Genomic DNA, 20,427 nt, shown 5'->3' on the forward strand with positions numbered 1-20,427 from the left:
TTGAAAAACTTTGTAAAATTGCTTTCTGTAGAATGCATCTGTGTAAAAACCTTGATCCTGCAATGTGTGTAACATGCCTGTATGCTTTTCTGAGGATGCTATTTGTTGAACTTAAAGTCAAAACTGCTTAACTTTTCCTAAATACTTCTACAGGTAAGAGAGATTACACTGTATTTAGTTAACATTCTCTTTTAAAATCAGCTGCCTTGAGCCGACTGGTAGTACAGCAAGTAATACATTGTTCCGTTACCTGGGAAACAGGTGTATAAAAATAGTCGTAAACTTTCACCTACCCAAGGACCGAGAGCTTTATGGAGGTATTTCTGTGACGATTTTTAATCTCTGAAATAGAAGGAAGAAAAACTTGTTTTTTCCCTTGAAATACTTATTTTTTCCCTTGAAATACTTCTTTTCGTTGCACTTCATTCAGAAGCCTGCTGGGGTGCAACCATACATAGCTTGTGCGTGGCGATGTCGGGTTGGAAATTTTTTTTATTTATGCATTTTGTGTTCTGGAAGCATGTAATCTTGACTGGTAAAGGATATGGTTGGATATAGGAGTTCAGTTTCCACTTCCAAAAGTCACTTGCTGTTTGACCTGGGATAAGCTACTAAGCCTCTCCTTGCCTAATTGCATCACCTGCAAAATTGCCCATTTCACTCGTAGTAGTCATGAGACTTAATGTTTTTTAACTGGGAAAAAGAAGTGGCGTACAAAATCTGTCTGTGGTGCTGCTGCCTGATGCAGGGGCTGTTTTGGCCACGTAAGTGCAGGGCTCGGGCGCACAATGGGCTCTCGCTTGGCTCGGTGGTCTGACAAGGGGCTGTTCTGCCAGTCGGCATCCGAGGGTCAGCCACTGCGTCTGCAGCCGGGACAGGGAAAGCAACTTTGTCCTCAGCTTGTAGAAGTAAAAGTAGCATAGGAAATGCTCTAAGATATTTGCAATCTGGCATTTGCTAGCAGAGGTCTTTTCCCTGGGAGACCAGTTGACTGAGGTCAACTAGGTTTCACACTTTCTATATAACATCAATAAAAAAGGGCTTTGCTGACCATTCGAGGATTTAGACAATATGTTAACAGTTTTTTTTTTTTTTTTATTCTGTTAGATGTACCTTTTGTCTAGCAAAGTGGAAGACGGTCTTCATCCTAATAAAATGAAATTAGTCCCGTTACAGCATGGAAACAGACTTTTTGTTTTGTTGTTAGAAAAGCAGGGCAAGTCAATGTACTTATCCAATAACTGAGGTTTTCTATTTTTTCTAGAGTAATAGTGTAATAAAATGGTGTTTAAAACACTATTTCTCTCAAAAAAAATGAGGTAACAATGTCAAACTTCATCGTGCTCTCTTTTAAATGCATCGTATTGTCCTGCTGAGGAACTTAGGTCATTTGATAGAGAATACTATTTTTATGGCTTGAAACATAAACTTGGTATCTAGCTATAGATATACAACACCTATAGCTTTTATATTTTAAGGTTAATTTTACTTTTTGTGTGCTTTTTGGATTGGAAGCCCAAGAATTTTAACTCCCTTTTAAAAATATATATTTATGTGAGTATGTGTGTATATACATATATGTATATATATATTTTTTTAAAAATGGGAAAGATTAATCTTCTAAAAACATTTTCATCTATTTGGCATCATGGTAGAGAACAAAGATTTATGTTTTATAGTAGGATTTATTGCTTGCTGTTATATTTGAAAAGCAATATACAGTAATATATTTTCTTGTTTGTCTAGATAACCACTAAATAAATCTTGTTAGCCAAAAAAGCATACCCTTAGGGATCAGCTACCCTGGTGTTAAAACTGTACTGAAAATTAACCATAATGACAGGTCCTATATCTCAGTGGCACTTTAAAGCTGACATCCTGCTATGTGGATACAAAAGATGATAATTTTAAAGGAAATTTTTGGGCCACTGATACGAATTGCCTTTAATAAGAGCTGGCATAGTATTGCCCATTGTCAAAGATGACCCAGGGGGAAGAGTTTATTAGTGCGTTTCCTTCCAAACTAGAAGTGACAGGGCATGCTTGGGGCCCTTTTGTTGCTGTTTGTAACAAATGAAAATTTTGCTGCAGAATTCTCATGCTGAAGAGTATTGATCTGTGTGTTCTCACAGCCAGAGGAGGGGAAAAAAAACGATGAAACACAATTTACTTTGTCACAGCTTTAGTATTGCTTCCAGATCATTTTGAGTAATGATAAGGTCTTCGGTTTGTAGAAGCCAAACTTTATTGTCAACACTGGTTATTAGAGAGCAAGGAATGAGGAACAGAAGTTGTTGCCCAGGTGTTTAGGTACATGGCTGAGATCCTTATATATTCCACATCTGTACAGATGTGTGGTACCATAATATCAGTGCAGAGGCATCTGATACTCTTCTGATTAGCAGTCCATAGGTTAGTCTTGGTAATGAAAACTTCCAGTTACATAACATACATCATGTTGAAACATCATTATTTCATTTTGAGTTTTAACAGAAGAATTATGTTCAGTGGAGTTCTAAACTTTATTACAAATGTAGTTACCTGAGAGGAGATGATATACATTTAAAGACCCTGAAAGGGGTAACTCAATTATTCTGATTATTTATTGAAGACAAATCACACTAGGATAGGATTTGTAATTCAATTATGACATTTTACCAATGGTAGTTTCAGTCAATGATTTGATGTCTTACCTTTGCTTGAAGCTGGTCTTTGGCTCCCAGCTCAATGGCTGCATTATATTGATTTTTTTACATGGTTTCTATGGCATTGCTGTCATTCCTGGATACATATAGAAGGAGCTCTCCCTTTTCCCTTCCTTTTACAGGAAGCTTGGTGCTGTCATTACCATTGGTTGACTTATCCTCCTGAATAGGTACATCTGATTAATTGCCTATTTATATTTTCACTTGGTGGCCGGTAAATTGCAATTTCTGGGAAGGTAATTTCTTGACATCTTCAGGGTTGTCTGCACTGGAACTTGAGAGAGATGCTGGGAGGAACAGTAGCTGCAATATGTAAGTAAGAGTGAACAAGAACAACACTGACAGTTTTTCTTTTTACTTGTTTCTGACTTGCTTTTGAGAACAAGTGTATCATACTCTCAAAGTCTTTCTGCTCCTTTTGCCACTTAACGTGGAATGGTAGAAATTAAATGCCCAAAGTCGTCACCTGTACCCCAGCTTTTGTGTATGCTTGATATATACAATTGTGTAGACTGTCCAAGTTACAGTACCAAACGTACTGATCTGCAATCAGTAATGAACTTTGCTCTGTAATCAGTTACTGTACTGTGTCATTGTTCAGAGCTCTTAAGAAACTACTGGAATATTTGTCTGAAGTTGGCAATACTTACCAGAAAAGTTATCTTGTGCATCAAGAAATGAGGTAGTTTTCATCACAGCAGTTGTGATCAACTTCTTGGTTGACCTGGCACCTTAAAAGTGGTTGTCAGGAGGAGATGAAGCCGATGTTGCATTCTTATGTAATTTGTTAGCAAATCTTCGTAAAATAATCCAAATTTAGTTTGTCTCTGGAGTGTCTTATGCTCAGGCAGTCCTGCAGGGACTTGACTAAAATGACTATTTTCTTTGGCTGCAGTGTACCTGGAAGATCCACATGAGTGATAAGTCTTTAATTTTTTTGTTTGTTTGTTTTAATGAAACAGCAGTTTGCTGCCCCGATTGTCCAAAAAAAAAGGCAAACCACTCTCTCAAATGGTATGATAATGAATTATGCTTTAAGTAAAGTGTTTGTATGCTTTCCCAAGGTTGTTTTCCTTTAGGGTAGCTACATGTTGTTAGCAATCTGATTGTATAAAACTTAATATTATGCTATTAAATACTGCAAAATCAGCAGGAAATGTTGTGTATTTTATTTTATATAGTGGACCTTACATAGATTAGTTGGAAGATGATGTAGGTTAGTGTTAAAGACAGGGAAGAATAAAAAGGGAAAGAGACCCCAAAATGTATGGACCAACTGTAATGTTTGTTAATAATCTGTGAATAGTGTTACCCTATGTCTGTTTCTAAGTTTTATTTGAGTCATAAATTATGACAATTTTTTAATGTTTTTACTAGATGAATGTAGCTTTTCTTTTTAACATTTCGTCCAACCCAAACAGCTCTTCTATGGTGAGGTCAAAGCAAGGGGAGGCCTAAACCTTGATTTATAGTTCCAATATCAAATTGTCTTCATGTTCATGGTAAATCCATTTTATCAACAGAAAAGAAAGCCAGTTTCCCTCCACATGTTTTTCTCTACTGTCTTCTTACTGTTCTTACAGAAATGACAGGTCTGGTAAAATGAACTCTTTGTACGAGTTTATTAATATGAAAGAGGCTATTTTGTTTCATGTATTTGCTTTGATGTGGCAAACAGTCTCTCCTTTAAGTCATTAAGCTCAAGTTTTGGCGGGATTTGTGATTATGTTGTTCTTTGTTTCCCTTACTGGACTTAGTTTACCATCAGGAGCAGTTCTTCTTCTGTAAGTGATATTTCTGCCTTTCTTGTCTGAAATCCCTTTAGAGATTTTTATATAGGAAAACCAGCAATTTGGCTGGTCCCTGATGATGCCAGAACACTGTGAAGGTGGATTTTGCCCCTGGCGAGTACTTCTCATAGGAGCATTATTTTTTTCTCTTACAAGAAACTCTGAAGTATTTCCATTTGAGAAAGTTGTGGACCGAAATTCACTTTCCAAATTTCACTAGTACTTGTTTTGTCTGGAAAAAAAAAGTGAAATCTCTGGACTTGCTCCAGATGTGTGTCCTTAATTTTGCTACATGGTTTATTTGTTGAGTATAATAGCAGACCTAAAAATATGACAGTGAGAACACTAGGTGGTAGATAGAAGTAAATGCATCAGGTAGTCTGAATATATACTCCCTGCAAATAGGCTAACCCTTTTTGTACCAGTTTTGCAAAATGACCCATATCTCTGTCCTCCAGTATTGAGTTTTTTGTCTGACGAACAGTATATTTTAACTTTTTGTACCTCTGGTCATATTGCCCACCATCATAAATGCTAGACAAATCAGGTTATTAGTGATGCTTTGTAATATGTTCAGAAATTCAGTCTCCAGGAGACAATGATGGTCTGTAATAGGGCTTTGGACTGTATCCTTGAAGACTCTTGAGTTGGGTCTTTGGATGTGTGTTTCTCTGAATTCACTGAATTTTAGAGCAGAGAGGAAACTGGGGAGAGAGATTCCAAAGTCCAAGTTGTTGAAATCTGTGGGCTTTACATAATTGTCTTGGCTAAGTGCCCCTTTGAACCATTGCCAGACTTCTGTAGGAGTATGCAAACATTTTAGTTGTGAGTTTGAAGTCCCATGTGGCTGCTATGCTTGGTTCATGAGGTGCATTCCTGGAGTACAGATATTAATACTGTTACTCTCTTGGAACCTCATCTCACCTTCAAAACTGCTTTATATTCCAAGTTTTCCCATTAGTTGAAGCCAGTTTTCTCATGATTGTATCCCTGTAGGTAAAGCAGATAAAAATGTCTTAATGACTTTTCAGCAGTTGGAAAAATAATGAAACGATTTTGTGAAGTTTTTCTAAACCTCGTTAATAAAACACAAGTTATATTTTGGGTGTATATTTAAGTGTAAACATCCTCCAGAGAGTCCAGGATCCAATTAACATGATCACTTGATCTTTTTGTGGCATCCTCTGGTTTTAATTTCTCTACCATATTAAGATCTTATCCTCTTTAAGCAGGTTTAACAGAAGAATCTTCCTGTTTTCAATCCTCTGTTTCTTACAGCCAGTAAAGAGGGGTTGTCATCCTGCCTCCTTTATATAAGAAGAATGAAACAAGAATATAGGAAAACACCTCAGTAAGTCTATACATTCATAATTAATAAATTGAGCCAGATAGAAGTCCCAAGCTCTTCATATATCAACCATACCAGAAAGAGTAGCAGCCTTGCTTTCTCCTGAAGCAACTCTTCTGTGCAAGCAATTCTGCTAGTCTGTTTTGCTAAGGCAACATTTGTCTCTGGTTTATGTAACTAATAGGTGCATTGCTCATTTTCTTTAGACAGTTCAGGAAATTCGCTTTTCCTGGAAAACCAGGAGAAAATAGTTTTGACTGGATTTTTAAAAGAAGCCAAAGAGACTTGGATTTGCAGGAGGTAAAGAAATGCAGTGGTTAGAATAGGCTCAGTTCTGTCATTCTGTATTAAGCAATCTTGGCTGCACAGGGTTACATTTGAAATGACAGAACCACCTAGGGCCGGTTGCCCAGGACCATGTCCAGATGGCTTCTGAATATCTCCAAGGATGGAGACTCCATAACCTTCCTGGGCAGCCTGTGCCAATGCTCGGTCACCCTCACAGTGAAAAAGCATTTCCTGATGTTCAGACAAGCCTCCCACATTTCAGTTTGTGCTCATTGCCTCTGATCCTGTCACTGGGCACCATGGAAAAGAGCCTGGCTCCATATTTTTTGCACCCTCCCTTCATGTGTTTATACTCATTGGTGAGATTCCCCTTAAGCCTTCTCTTCTTCAGGTTAAACACTCCCAGCTCTCTCAGTCTTCCCGCACGTGAGGAGTGCTTCAGTCCTTTCATCATCTTTGGCTACCCCTTCATTGGACTCTCTCCGGTATGTCCATATCTCTTGTATTGAGGAGCTCAGCACTGGACCTAGCACTTCTAGTGTGGCCTCACCAGGTCTGTCTAGAAGGATCACCTCGACCCACTGGCAACACTTTGTCTTATACAGCCCAGGATATCATCAGTCGTCTTTGCCACAGGGGCACATTGCTGGCTCACGTTCAACGTGGTGTCCACCAGGATCCCTGGGTCCTTTTGTGCCAAGCTGCTTTCCAGCAGGGTGGTCACTAGCTTATACTGGTCCCTGGGGTTGTTCCTCCTCAGGTGCAGGTCTTTGCACTTACCCTTGGACTTTGAGACTGTTGTCAGCCCTTTTCTACAGCCTATCAAGATCCCTCTGGATGATAGTGTGACCTTCTTGTGTTGTCAGCCACTCCTTCCAGTTTGCTGTCATCAGCAAACTTAGTGAGGGTACACTCTGCCCCATCATCCAGATCATTAATGGACATGTTAAACATGAAATGCTACAATGCTTTGTACCAATCGGCTGGATTGTTTACCTTTTTTTTCAAGGAAGGTGCGAGATGCTTTTATTTTGAAGTCTTTTCATGTGTATATGAGTTTTTAAAAGTTTTTATGGTACTGTCACCAAAAGTAAAACCTTATATTCTTGACAAAGATTAGTCTCCTGTTTGGTGTGACAGACACTGTTTAGCTGATTGCTTCATTGCAGTGTTGGCACAGTTTGGGTGGAGAGCGTTTCTATCTTCTTATAATCCTCTTGAAGTCTCTTTAGTGTAAATTGTTGCTTTATTGTATTTATGTGGTTTCTTCTTCAGGAATATCTGAAACGTAAGCTAAAGCACACCATTTGCTTTTGTCTCATAAGATGTGAGTTTTGTACTGCTTGATACAGTCTAAATTAATATTCTTATTAGGCAAATGCTAGCCTTTTCAACACTGGTACTCACCTTCTTACTGTATTCCCTGAACTTTGAGATGACTGATCTGGATCAGAGCAAGAGCCCTGTAGCCCCACGTCCTGCCTGCAGCTGGGCTCAGTAGGTGGTATTTGGGGCAGAGTATTGGGGAAGAGCAGATGTAGAGGTGACCCTTGTAGGCACGGGATTTTACCTTCCCAGGTGTGTGTGGTTCAGGCATCTTTTAAGTAAGGGGCAATACCCCTCTCAGCTCAGACATTAGTGTTATGCCTTAGTTACTCATTCAGGGAGAAAGTGTGTGAGTGCAGGGCAGAGGGGCAAAGTACAGAGGCAGAGAGAGAATACTGCTCATCTTGTCTTGTTTCTTCTTGAGAGTATCCTGTTTGCTCTACACATGAAGCCACAGAGCCTGTCAAAAGAGTTTACCAGATACTAACAAAAGACAAAATTAATGGCTACATCAAAGAAGTGGCCATGCAAGGTGATTGAGCTGATATGAGGTGATTTTTTTCAATCTTTATTTTTATTAGATCCTCTCCTAACCAGTCAGATTCAATCCTGTTATCACTCACAGGTAGGAATAGATAATTTATAGCCTCTTGTGACAAAACATAGATTTATAACCTCTGTAAAGTTTTACATAACTGCTAAATATCTTTATATAAAGATCATAGTTAACTTAAAAATCACCTATTAAAAAATAACCATGCAGGAACCAAACCAGATTCACAGTTAACTAATTAACTAATTTGGTGCAATGGATATTGTCTATTTACAGTTTTCATTGCCTGGTGTATACTTTTTCCTGACATCTGTGGTGGATGCTGATGCGGTGTGCGCTGTGGCACTTTGTTTCATGAATCCAAGCAGCCAGCAGTTCCCGTTGTGTTTCATGCAAGGCTTCATCCTACCTGTATGGGAACACATGGGACAGCAGAGCCTATGCAAGTCCTCTTATTGTCTTTTTCCTCCACTGACTTCTCAGTGGAAACCATGTGGGAACTCTCTTTGCACAGGCTCTTGGTGGAAACCAGTGGGACAAAGGAAAAAAATAAGAGGAGGAAGGCTGGGGATGCCAGTAATCACTTAGTTTGGTGTTTGGGTAAGGTGATGGTGAAAGGGCAGCTGTTGGCAGGCAGGGAGGCTTTGCTCCTCTCCCATGCCCCTAGCTGTGCACGATCCCTCTCCTGCTTCTCTTGGCTCTAGGGCTGTGTTGCTTCCATGTGCTGGTTCGACAAGGAAAACAGGCATCAAGCTGCTCCCTCTCAGCCTGCCTGGGACACCTCTGCCTTACTGGGGCAGGCAGTCAGCTTGCTGGAGCTGGCCTAAGGGCCGGGAGCCCAGAGGAGGGCAGGAAAAGGGTCCTCCCTGCTTGCCAGGCAATGGGCTGCTACTTGTTCTTGTCAGGTCTTGTGGAGACCTCGCCGTGACTTAGCAGTAAAACAGAGCTGTAGGGTCAATCAAAATCAATGGAAGCCTATAATGGGAAGTAGTGACCTGGGATGAACTTGGCCAGGCAGCTCGCAGTCGCAGGGGAGTTAGCTCTGTGCCAGCAGGCTTAGTGCTGGCTTTAGGTAATGTTCCTCTGGGGTCTTCTGCCTCTGTGGCGGACCAGCTATTACCAGACCCCTGACAGGCAGCGTAAGCTGCGTATCACCTGCTCCGCCTAATCCAGCAAGGCCAAGATATGATGCAGCTTCACTCAGCCCAGTTCAAATTGTGCTGCTGGTGATATCACACATGTGGCAATAATGATTGATTGCCTGAGCATGGTCTTGCCATTCAGATGTTGTCCTATACCTCTGTCATGTTCTTATGTGCCTCCACATTGGGAAAGTACATAGGTGAATCCAAACAGTAAATAAAACATTTGGGAAATTAAAATGTAATCACTCTGAAAAGTGGGATCCCTGTTTGCCTTTAGACTTGATGGGAGGCAGTGCAAAGGAAAGAAAGAGGCAAGGGAAAAGCCCTTGACAGGTGTCACTTTAGGGAGGAAATAAGGGGGTTTCTTTGTTTCTTATATCTGCGTTTTATCAAAGTACAATGACATGAAGATCATTTGCAGTAATGTGATTTTTCTCATCTTAATTAGAGATGTCTCCAGACTGCCCTACCACATCAGTACTGTATTTCACTTGGATAATTTCCCTTCCAGTATCTGGTCTGTCTCTACATTTATTTAAATTGCATGTTTCGTTTGAATACTGCAGCTGAGGATGGTCTGTCTCAGTTTAAATGCCATTGACGTAAGCGGGAAGGTTAAGAAAATATTTACTTAAGAGTAGACAAAGTTCCCTTACCTGCCATCATTTGCCAGTTTGGGGGAGGGAAAAACCCCTCTAGGTTTGACATCTCTGTGTATTGCGTAGGGTTGTTAAAAAGTGTGCCGATGAGTAGATGCATGGTAATGATGAAAAGGAGTGCATTTGGAATTCAACATAGATGGCAGAAAATGCAGGATGTCAGAGAAGCCATATATTAAAGGGAATTTGAATTGGAAACTGAATCCCAACCTGCCACTGGGGGCATTTTGATCATTTTGATTTATTAAACTTTTATAACAGCATTCAGATGAAGCGGAATTAAAACGCTTAGTCTTGGGTGGTTTATGGTACACAAGTCATCATGCTAGTGAAGTCTTGCCGTGATCAATGTAGAGTTAATCTAAGTTCCTTTTCGAATGCGGGTGCACCTGTGTGCTTTAGTATGTATTTAAAAACCTAATAATGTTCTAATACTGAATCACTTAACAAAAATACAAAGTGAAGCCACCCCTGACGTTAATTTTCGGCTGCATTTGAGTGAATCTCGCTATTAAATTGTAGATGAACTGCAGGAACACAAACTGCATATATATTCCTATACCAATTTTATTGATAGATATACATGCGTTGTAAAATAGCTAGCTATGGAAATATAGTAATTTTTCCTTGGAAATGGGTCGTATTCCTAAAGGCATAAGGCACTTGCATTGTAATACTATCCTGACCATCTCCCGGCTTCAGCAGCAATACCTAGTCTCTGCACCGTCTGAGCACCGTCTCTGCAATAAAAAGAAATCAATTACTATTAGAGTGGCACGGCAGGTTAAAGGCATTACGAGTTCACACTGAGTTTTGCAGCAGGGAGATGATACTTAGCTGCAAATGGGGAATGATGCAAAAGATGGATGAGACAGAGTTCAAGGAGCAGTAGTGTGAGGGTCCAGCACTATCATTCCAAGCTGTCTGGGAGACATGATGAATGATTTGGTGGCAAGAAGCAATAATACCAGATGATGAGAGATTCATCTCCAGATCTTGAGCCCACTACTGCATGCTGTCTACATGTTGGTGTTCTAGTGGCATAATGATTCCTGATGTTATAAAGAGCTAAATTACTGTACTTAAGCAACTAAACTGGTATGTTGAATTTAGTAACCCAGATTTTTTGGCAGCTGCTAGAAAAGCAAGTAGCATATCAAACGCTCCTGCACATTGTAAATTTAATTACTTCATATTTATGCGTAGTACTTGTTGACAGGATCTTGTAAGCTATGCTAATATGGTAGGTAATTTGTTACCTCCAGAAATCACTTTCCATGTGCCTTCTGATCATTATCATGAAACATGATAAATGATCTAGCCCATGAGGTGTAAATGAAAATGAAATGGATAATTGGATTCTATGTCTAAATTGTGGCTGGAATAGTTGTTGCAATTATAATGGAATTTATCTCATAAAAATATGCTTTGCAATGTACTAGTGACCTTTAATCATCTTGGTTGGGGAGTTATTTGAGGATAATTTTAAAGAGATTACAAAAAGTTTACTCAGAATAGTTTGGATAGAAGTTTTTTTTTCTTTCCTAAAGAGTTTTAAATATTTATCTGTTTAATAATTCATACTGCAGGATTATCTGGCAGTGTTAACTGCTGGAAGATAGTATATTTGCAGAATTATATAGAAAATGGTGAGAAACATATCTGCCTCGCCTGAAGAAGAGGGAAGCTTAGCTACGTGCAGAAAGGAAGATTTCTTCCTGCTGAGATGAGGTGTTGAATTTGGATGTTCTGGTTTGCTAGAGAGCTTGTCATTGAGACTGATATGGAACTGCAAACAGGCATGTCTTGGAGAAGATTTAAGGAGTGTTATAAGGAAAATGAATGTGTTTCTCTCCCTTGTTTCCCAGGTGTATGCATGTTGCTTATGGCAGAGTTTGTGCCCTACCTTACTGAAGAGAAAGGAGACACTGTTGTGTTGGGATTGACGTTTGAATTTTCAGCTCTTCCCTAGGCTTTGTGTGGTTCTTGGTTTTTGGTTGGTGTTTTTTGCTCTTGATGGTGGTGGTGGTGGTCGTGGTGTTGTTTTGTTGGTGTTGGTTGTTTTTTTGTTTAGTTGGTTTTCGGTTTTTTTTTGGGGTTGTTTTGTTTTTTTTTTTTTAAACTGCTTTGTGTCCATGACCTCATCAGTAACAGTTCACGTAGTTATTCTGTGTCCCTTTTGCTTAGCCATTTAACTTTTAAAACTTGTAGCGTACGTTGTACTGCCAAACATGTTGAGTTTACCATCCTGGTTGATGTCTATACATGGTAATAAGTGCAATTTTTCACTTTATGGATTCTTTAGTAGTAAATGGAATAGAAAATTTCCACTCGTGACCTTGTGGACTAAACAGAGACAAACCTTGGTGAGCAGTGTTAAAAAAAAAGTAAGAGTACCTTCTTAGGAATCAAAAATTGCCTAGAATGGACTTCTATTAGAAACCTTACAACATAATAAAAATTATTAGTAGGGAAAAATCTCTCAACAGTCAACTTAGATGTGTTACCTTTATCCTCTAAGAAAGGACTACAAAAGTACAAAATATGTTCTTAACCAGTGTGATCTGGAAGGATTAGACGTTGCATGGTGTTGGTTCAAGGCTTATAAAGTAGGGTCGACATCCAATGGGGAGTTCTAGTATTGTTAAGAATGATAGTCCTAACTTTATGTGAATTACTTACTTTGAATAAATAAATAACAGTAAAAATACTTTGCTCAATTTAGAGTTTTTGTTTAGATTTTTCCCCCAAAGAAAATGATTATAATTTAACTGAATTTAAGCTATATTAGAAATTGCCAAGCATCTTGTAAGGTTATTTCTGTAACCTAGTGGAATGTTTTATTCAAATTTGGGAGTATTTATATTAGCTTTTTGCTCCTTGTGTCTGTTTTGTGGTAGATACCATCTGCCATACGGAGCTGTACCTGTTTGTGGACACAAGGAAGAATACTACAAAGTATCAATGCCATACATGTTTTTTGTAAAGCTGTCTGTAAACCAGCTTAGTCGCTGTCTGAGAAAATCAAGATTAGTGTATTATATTGAGGATCTGATCTATTTCACTATCTAATAAGGATTAAATCTAAAAAAAATATTTTGAGTTTTTTTGTTTTGTTTTGTTTAGTTTTTTTAACCTGAAGTTTCAGTCCACAGTTTATGTGAAAATCTCAGTTTTATTCCTATATTAACATCTTCACGATAACATAAGTTGTTTTTTTTTTAACAACTGGAGATGTAAAGGCTACCGCTTTTGAAGGGAGATATGAGTAACCCAAATGCTTTTCTTTGGCTTAAAAATTGAGATTGTAGTCTCATGATTTTTAATGCTTGCTTTGAACTTCACTCTGACTTTGAAATGTGTTGACAGCAGTTAGAAATGTCTTGACTAATGATTTATACTTTGACTTTCCACTTCTCTTGGGCTGGATGACTTGCATGTCCTAGAGAAAGCAAGATACACTCAGTGTGATCAAGCTTGTGATCAACAGGTTGCATCACCAGCCATGGGAATGTTTTCCCCTTTTCTTTTTCAGGGGTAGAAAGGAGCTGCTGTCTGGCAGTGTGTGAAGCACTGCTTCATGTTGACAGTCACATACTTCCAGGGTACAGTGGTAGGATGATGTTTTGCTTTTTTTTTTAATATGTGGGGTTGTGGCACAGTTCTTCCTTTGGCCATATGCAGCATAGCACTTGGTCACCTTAGTAGACTGAATAGAAGAGATTTCTCGTGTTCCTGTAGCTGAAGGCTTATATCACTTTACAATATAGAATTTTCCTCTTGAAAGCCAGTCAGAAACATGCTCTAGTATTTCTGTGTCTTTTTGCCCCTTTCTAGTCTAGTCTGCCCCTGCCTCAGGGCAAGGGGAAAGGCATGAGTTCAGAACACAGGGAGAAGAAAAGCAGCATCTCTTCAGATCACCCTCCCATCCCCTCAGACCAACTTCAGATTTCTGCGGTGCCTGAAGGTAAGAGTGAGGGAAGCCAGCACAATTTATCCAAGTATAATAATGACTGAAGTGCCAACTCCTCCTCAGCTCTTGAACAAGTTATAGCAGCTTGGTTGAAATCAATGGAGCTCAGCATTTTGATAGTGGATAAGCCAGAGTCCTTGTCTGTGATGGTTTTCTCCGTTTTCCTTCTACTTAGGTGAAATATGGCATGTGTTCCAAGAAGCTGGTAAAATAGACAACTGTGGGGGAAAAAACCTTGCTGAAGACTTGCTATCAGTATTTCTGCAAAGATACTTTTCTTCTTATTGTTCCAGGAGCAGCTTTAGCCTGTTATTTGAAGTAAGGGACTCAAACTTTACTCCTGTAATGGCTCTGTCAGTGCATTGACAGCTGCCCACAAAGTCTCTTGTTATCCCTTCAAACCAGGCCATTTGGCTTATACTCCCATCCAAGAAAATACAACCAAATCAGCTTTGCTATTAATTTTTGGTTGACAACATGTTAATGTAGCATCAAGAGTATGTACCTCTCCTCTCTGCAGGGGAGGGACTTGTCTTACCAGTTTTTCTCATACCCCTTGACTCCTTTCATTGGCTTTGTCCTTCAGCAAGTTAGCAAAGTGATGTGAGCACACTCACAAGTTGCCGTTAATACTCTTCTCTACCAGTTCTCACAAGTATGTCATCCCATAATCCTCGCTTTTGCCACTGCTTTCTCTATTTTTTCGGTTTTGCACCAATAGACTCTGTTGGACTTCCTGCCATGTGATTTAGCTCTGCCGTCTTTTATGCCCTACCTGCTGGCAGAGAAAATGCTGTCAGATTGAATGCACAAATAAATGACAGTGAGGTAATTGAAAAGTGGTTAAAAAGCCTATTTTGCTAGAAAGAGCAAATCCTTTTCCAAAAGGTTTTGTAAAGGCAATATAATTGGACACTTCAAGGAAAAGATTGGACTATGCTAACTTTCTGGGTGGCTACAGACATGTTTAAGACATGTTTTGAGTTTAGGCTTACAGACTTCTCTTTCCTGAGATTTTCCTGTTTTATGTGAGAACCTGCCTTCACCTTTTTAGTTTTTCTTTTTACTGCTTAAGTTCTTTAACTTCAGCTATTTCTTAATGCTGTTTCAGGAATCTCTTTGACCTTCCTCTTGTATTTTTCATTCAACATGGCTGCCTAAAGGAATATTTAATTAGTTTTATTTTTCTTGGGAACACCTCTGATACTTGACCTCTAGGTACGTAGACTTTGCAACAGAAAGAATTGTACCCCAGTGACACTTTCTTTCCCTCCAAATTACCCCCGTTATTAGTGACATTATCACAATTAGAAACAAAGTGATTCTCCTGTTTTACCTGTAGTTGTTCCAGAAGCAGCTTTAGCCTATTCTTTGAATAATAGAAAAGGTTAAAGAATTGATTGGAGAGAGCACAGGTTGGCTTTTTATTCAGGCCAAACCGAATGGCTGTTTCAAGACGTTCACCAAGCAACTTTCTGGAGTTGCAGACAGATACGAGTGGTTTAATTCATGTTTTGTGTCGTGGTTTGGGCCTGGTCGGCAGCCAACCACCACACAGCCATTCTCTCTCCCTTCTCCTCCAGCAATAAGAAGGGACAGAGAGCCAGGCTTGGGGTTCGAGATAGGACTGGGATGGGGAAAAATCCCCCTTTATGATCACGAGCAAAAGGCAGACTCGTTAGGGGAAGAAAAATAGAACATACATTTATTACAGACACTAACAACACATAACAGAGTAGGACAGTGAGAAGCATTGCCACAACTTGAGAACACCTTCCCCCCACCCCTCCCTTCTTCCCGGGCTCAGCTCTGCTCCCGATATCTCTACCTCCTCCCCCAGTGGCGCAGGGGCAGGGAATGGGGGGTGCAGTCAGCGCTGCCACTTCTTCCATCTTCAGTGGGGGGAGCTTCTGGAACTTCTTCCCCCTGATCCAGGGTGGTCCCCCTCTCACAGGAGACAGTCCTCCACCAACTTTCTCCAACATGAGTCCCTCCCATGGGCCGCAGTGTTCCCCACACTGCTCCAGCGTGGGACACCAACTTTCTCCAACTGGAGTCCCTCCCACGGCTGCAGCCCTTCCTGAGCTGCTCTGGCGTGGGACACCCCCGCATGCTGCAATCCTCCCGGCGCTGAACTTCAACAGCGGGATCTACCTTTTCCCATGAGACCCCGGCCTTCTTCGGACACAGCACTTTGATCAACGAGGCAGAAGCCACAGGCCATAAATCAGTGTCTGCTCCACCGTAGATCTCCATGGACGGCAGGGGGGGCCGCCCTGCCGTCTCACCACAGGATACAGGGGGGTCTCTGCTCCGGCACACCTCCCCCCTCCTTTCTTTCTCCGTTCCTCCACTGACCTTGGTGTTCACGCAGCTGCCACACCTCCTCCTCACAATTCCCACTCCTCCTCACCACATCCCTTCTTAAATACGTTATCACAGAGGCGCAGCTGATTGGCTCAGTTTCCAAACAGAAATGGAGCTGACTTGGAGCTGGGGGAGCTTCGAGAAGCTTCTCACAGGGGGCCACCCCTATAGCCCCCTCCCCTGCCACCGAAAAACTCCACCACTCACTCAACCCAGGATATTTTGTTTTGACAAAATTTTGTTGCCCTTTATGTAAAACCAAAACCAACCCCAAAATAGGAGTTGAATGGTATGTCAGTGCTTCCAGGCTGGAACAAAGAATTTGTTAAAAACGTGTAATAAAAGGAGGAGAATGTTCTTGCTTTGAAGCTGAACATTTTGTATAGCTGCTATCGTTTACATTGAAAAAGGGGGTGTGGGGGTGTGGAGGGGCAGGCAGGTGTGTGTTCCAGACAGTACATGGTACGTGCAAACTGTCACCTTATTAAGGAGACTGTCCCCTAAGACGTTTGCACTGTTAGGACTTCCGATAATGAAGATGAACTATATTTCAGCAAGAAGACAGCCTTCTGGCCAACTGACTAAGCAGTTGCCAACTGGAAGCAAATGAAACTAAGTTGAGCTCTTAGTCAATTAACAGAAATTAATGGACCAGATACCTACAGTCTGTTTCCTGCAGGTGTCAGTTCAGTGTCCTTGCACTTCCTGCACTTACAGCTCTGCTGACTTTCAGGGGTTTGACACCTGAGGTTTCCTTATTGAAATTTGCTGGGATTTATCACCTATTTAGCAGAGCTCTTGGGATTCCTGAGAGGGATAAAAACTTCACAGGATTCTGGAATTTTGAGAGAGAATCATTGAAGGGCTTCTTGGATGGCAAGAATCCTGTTTTGACTCACAGCGTTGGGGTTCAAAGGAGGCCTTCCATGGGGACTTGCACTCAGTGAAGATCTGAAGCCTATAAGTCACCATTTGGTCTGGTTTCAACCTAATTTCTGAAAGATGCCTCTCCATACTGCCATAATCGATGAAGCTTCCTAATCTGTGAAGGAATTTTTTTGCATGTTCTGTTTTTAACTGATTGTGTGCCTCATGAACAAGCTCATACACTGATTATTTATTTGTTTGTTTATTTGTTAGACCCTTCCTGAAATATATATGGAGGCATGGGCAAGGGCTGTATATATTACAGCAGATGTACCAAAAGGCATGGCCCTACTTCTCTTTTCCCCTTCCCATTCCCAGAGATGTGCTATTCCTGCTTCTTTTCCACCAGAACTGTACTTCTCCCTCTCTTCAGTGAGCTGATGGGGGAGCTAAACTAACAAAAAACAGACACTGTAGAAAGAAGTGGGTGTTTTTATGTCAGGATAGTTTTCTAAGGGTAGAAGCACTGGTCTAAAAAAGATGGAAAGACCCGGGAAGAGGTGCTAGTTCACTACTCACAATGATGTGGTCATTTTAGGTTGGCTTAGCTATAATGTGAAACCACATCCCCAGTCTGCTTTGCAAGTGGATTACACTACACTGCAAAAATCTTTGTGCCTTCGGGAAATATGGTTCCTGAGATAAACACCATTGTCTTGGGTTGTTTTTTATTCTGTAGCAGCTTTCTTGTATGAACATGCCCTTAGAGGAGTTGATATAACAGAAGAGGTCTGACAGGAGATACTAGTATGTTCCCTCAAGCCCACATTATCTTGTCATAGTACAGGAGATAACCAGATACTAGAATTATGGGCCTTAATGTAATAGCCCTGACTAAAAAAACGCACAGTGAACCTCATTTTTGGATTGTTAAGAAAAAGAACAGTTGGACTTGGTATGGGAGAGGAGGGAATCGACAAAAAAACAAAACCAAAAAAAAAAAAAAAAAAAAAAGTAAATAAGAAGTAAAAGAAAGTCTAAGGAAAGTAAGTAAATGTCTCTCAAACTGAATGTACAATTCAATTCAAATTCTGAATGATAATTGGGACATTTAAATACATTAATACAATAGCACTTGGAGTGGCTTTTCAACAATGTCCTAATGAAGTATGAATTGTATAGGTATTAATAAAGTGTGGAAAAGCAAACATGTCTGTGTAGTTGCTGTACCAGTAGTAGTCAATGAGTATTATACATAGCTGTCTATCTTATATAACTGCACTACTATAAAGTGTATTTGAAATTTTCACCCACAATAAACACTTAAAAGGAGAAAAAGTGGGGAAAAATACACTAACACCAAATGATTTGTTCAGTCTAATATAAAAATATTTTTCTGCTGAAGAAACAGTGACTGATTGTGATATTAGAAGTAATTCAAGTTGCTCAAAAAGACATTTTAAAGGAAGAAGGCAACCAGAGAGCACTGTTAAGGTGTTCAAAATTCAGAGAAGAGATAAGGCAATACAAAGGCAAAAGTAGTACACTGAAGAGCAAAGGATTATGAGCCTGGCTGAGGAAAGTGCTACTAAAGTCACTTAGGTGGAATTACAGGTGTGTTTGGGTTTTTTTATAGTCAGTTATGGAGTAAATGACATAGGGCATGAACAGAAATGCTTCATTAAGTAACTTGAGAAAAATTAGACAAGATATCAAAGGGAAAATACCTAGGTCGCTTTAGTGTTTTCAAAGGGTACTTAGAGCTTCAGCAATGTTACCGGGTCCCTTCCATTATGCATTTTTTTCTTTTATGTGTTATAGAGAAAGAAATGATAAATAATTCAGGCCAAGGAAAGTATAAACACCACAGGGTTAAAATACTTACCAGTGGGGGAACTGTTTATACTGACTGTGAAACAAAGGCAGACAACAGGGCAAAACATTTTGCCTTGGCAGGAGAGGCTGTATGACAAGTAGTAATTTTATCTTCTTTTAAGATATTTAATAATTGTAAGCCCCAGTAATACTCATGGACTGATCTGCAGTGAGAGGAAGGGTTAAAGGAGTTCAAGCTACTTTACCTGCTGACTTTGTTTACCTTTGCTGTTTAATTCCTCTCACATATTAAAGGGATGATGGGATGGGAGAAAGTTTTTCATGAGGTATTATGTACGCAGGATGACTTAGTGCAGGTACAACATAATTATGCTCTTTTACTACATCTGTATTATCTTAACTATTCAGGGATATAAATCAACAGAAGATTAGTCTCTTTTTTTCAGTTGGTTAGCTTATATTGCTTTAGCTTGGCAAAGTAGCTTTTGTTTTAAAACCAAGAGCTTTTCATTCAAGTATCAGAAAAAAGAAACTTGATCATTTATAATAAAACGGGAAAGAAATGTGGCCATACAGCCATGCAGCATTCACACCCTGAAAGAAGAGGTGAGTTGGAGCATTTATAGTTTTATACAGAGGGTACTTACCTAGAATGGACTGAAGCCCGTGTTTGTCTCTTTGTCTAACACTGAATCAGTAACTTGAATGCTGCTGTTTTGTTTTGCTTTGTTTTTTTTTCCCTCTGGAGAATGTGATAGCAACTTAAGAAAACACTGCTTCTGGGCCAAAAATCTACTTAGTTTACTCTATAAGCTTAGGGAAGATGTAAGAATAGGAGAGGCACAGAGTAGTATACTCCCTTCATATAGCATCTGACAATGTGTAGCTTAAGATTCATTAAGCCAGAGACTATATCTCAACATATTTATGTGTAATATCCTTGATGAACCTTCTATGAATTTTTGAACTTGTGCTTTTGCCCATCATCCTGCAGCAATGAATTCCCGTGGTTAACTTGAGTTAGAGAAGAAAGTACTTCCCTCTGAAGCTACAGGCTACTCTTTTTTTTTTTTTTTTTTTTTTAATTGTTATCCACCATCTTTTTTAACTGCAAGAAATAGAAAAAAGTCATTCTGTATTAATCTTTTTCATGCCACTTGTAATTTCATAAACATCTAGCATGTATTCCTTCAGTCATCATTCTTTCATGTGGAGTAATCCAGATTTATTTAATATCCCCACATACAGAAGTTGTCCCAAGTCTTTGATAACTTCTCTTTTCTACATCTTGTATTCTAGGTCATCCATGAGGAGATAGGAAGACCAGATCTATACCTTTTATTTTAGATGAGAGAACATTATGAGTTTACATCATAGCACAAGATATTCTGCTTTCTGTTGTGTACTGTTCCTAGTAATCACTGATATCTTACCTTTGAATCGAGCTGACGTGGTCATGAAATTCCCCGCAGAGGCATTATTCCTGTCTGATTATACTGATTTAGAGTCCATAAGGGATTCCCCACCTGACCCCCCTCATGTGCACTGCTTTGTATTTATGAGCTTTGAT

At 39.8% G+C, this 20,427-nt stretch overlaps 1 protein-coding gene across 14 annotated transcripts in view; it reads left to right on the forward strand.

The window, feature by feature from the left end:
- The window catches only part of PTPRK (protein tyrosine phosphatase receptor type K), a 421,849-nt gene that overhangs the window by 213,104 nt on the left and 188,318 nt on the right, over positions 1-20,427 (forward strand). The gene's annotated exons all lie outside the window — the stretch shown is intronic.

The sequence above is a fragment of the Tyto alba genome, unplaced genomic scaffold (genome assembly GCF_018691265.1).
Source record: "Tyto alba isolate M040663 unplaced genomic scaffold, T.alba_DEE_v4.0 Super-Scaffold_22, whole genome shotgun sequence".
NCBI lineage: Eukaryota > Metazoa > Chordata > Aves > Strigiformes > Tytonidae > Tyto > Tyto alba.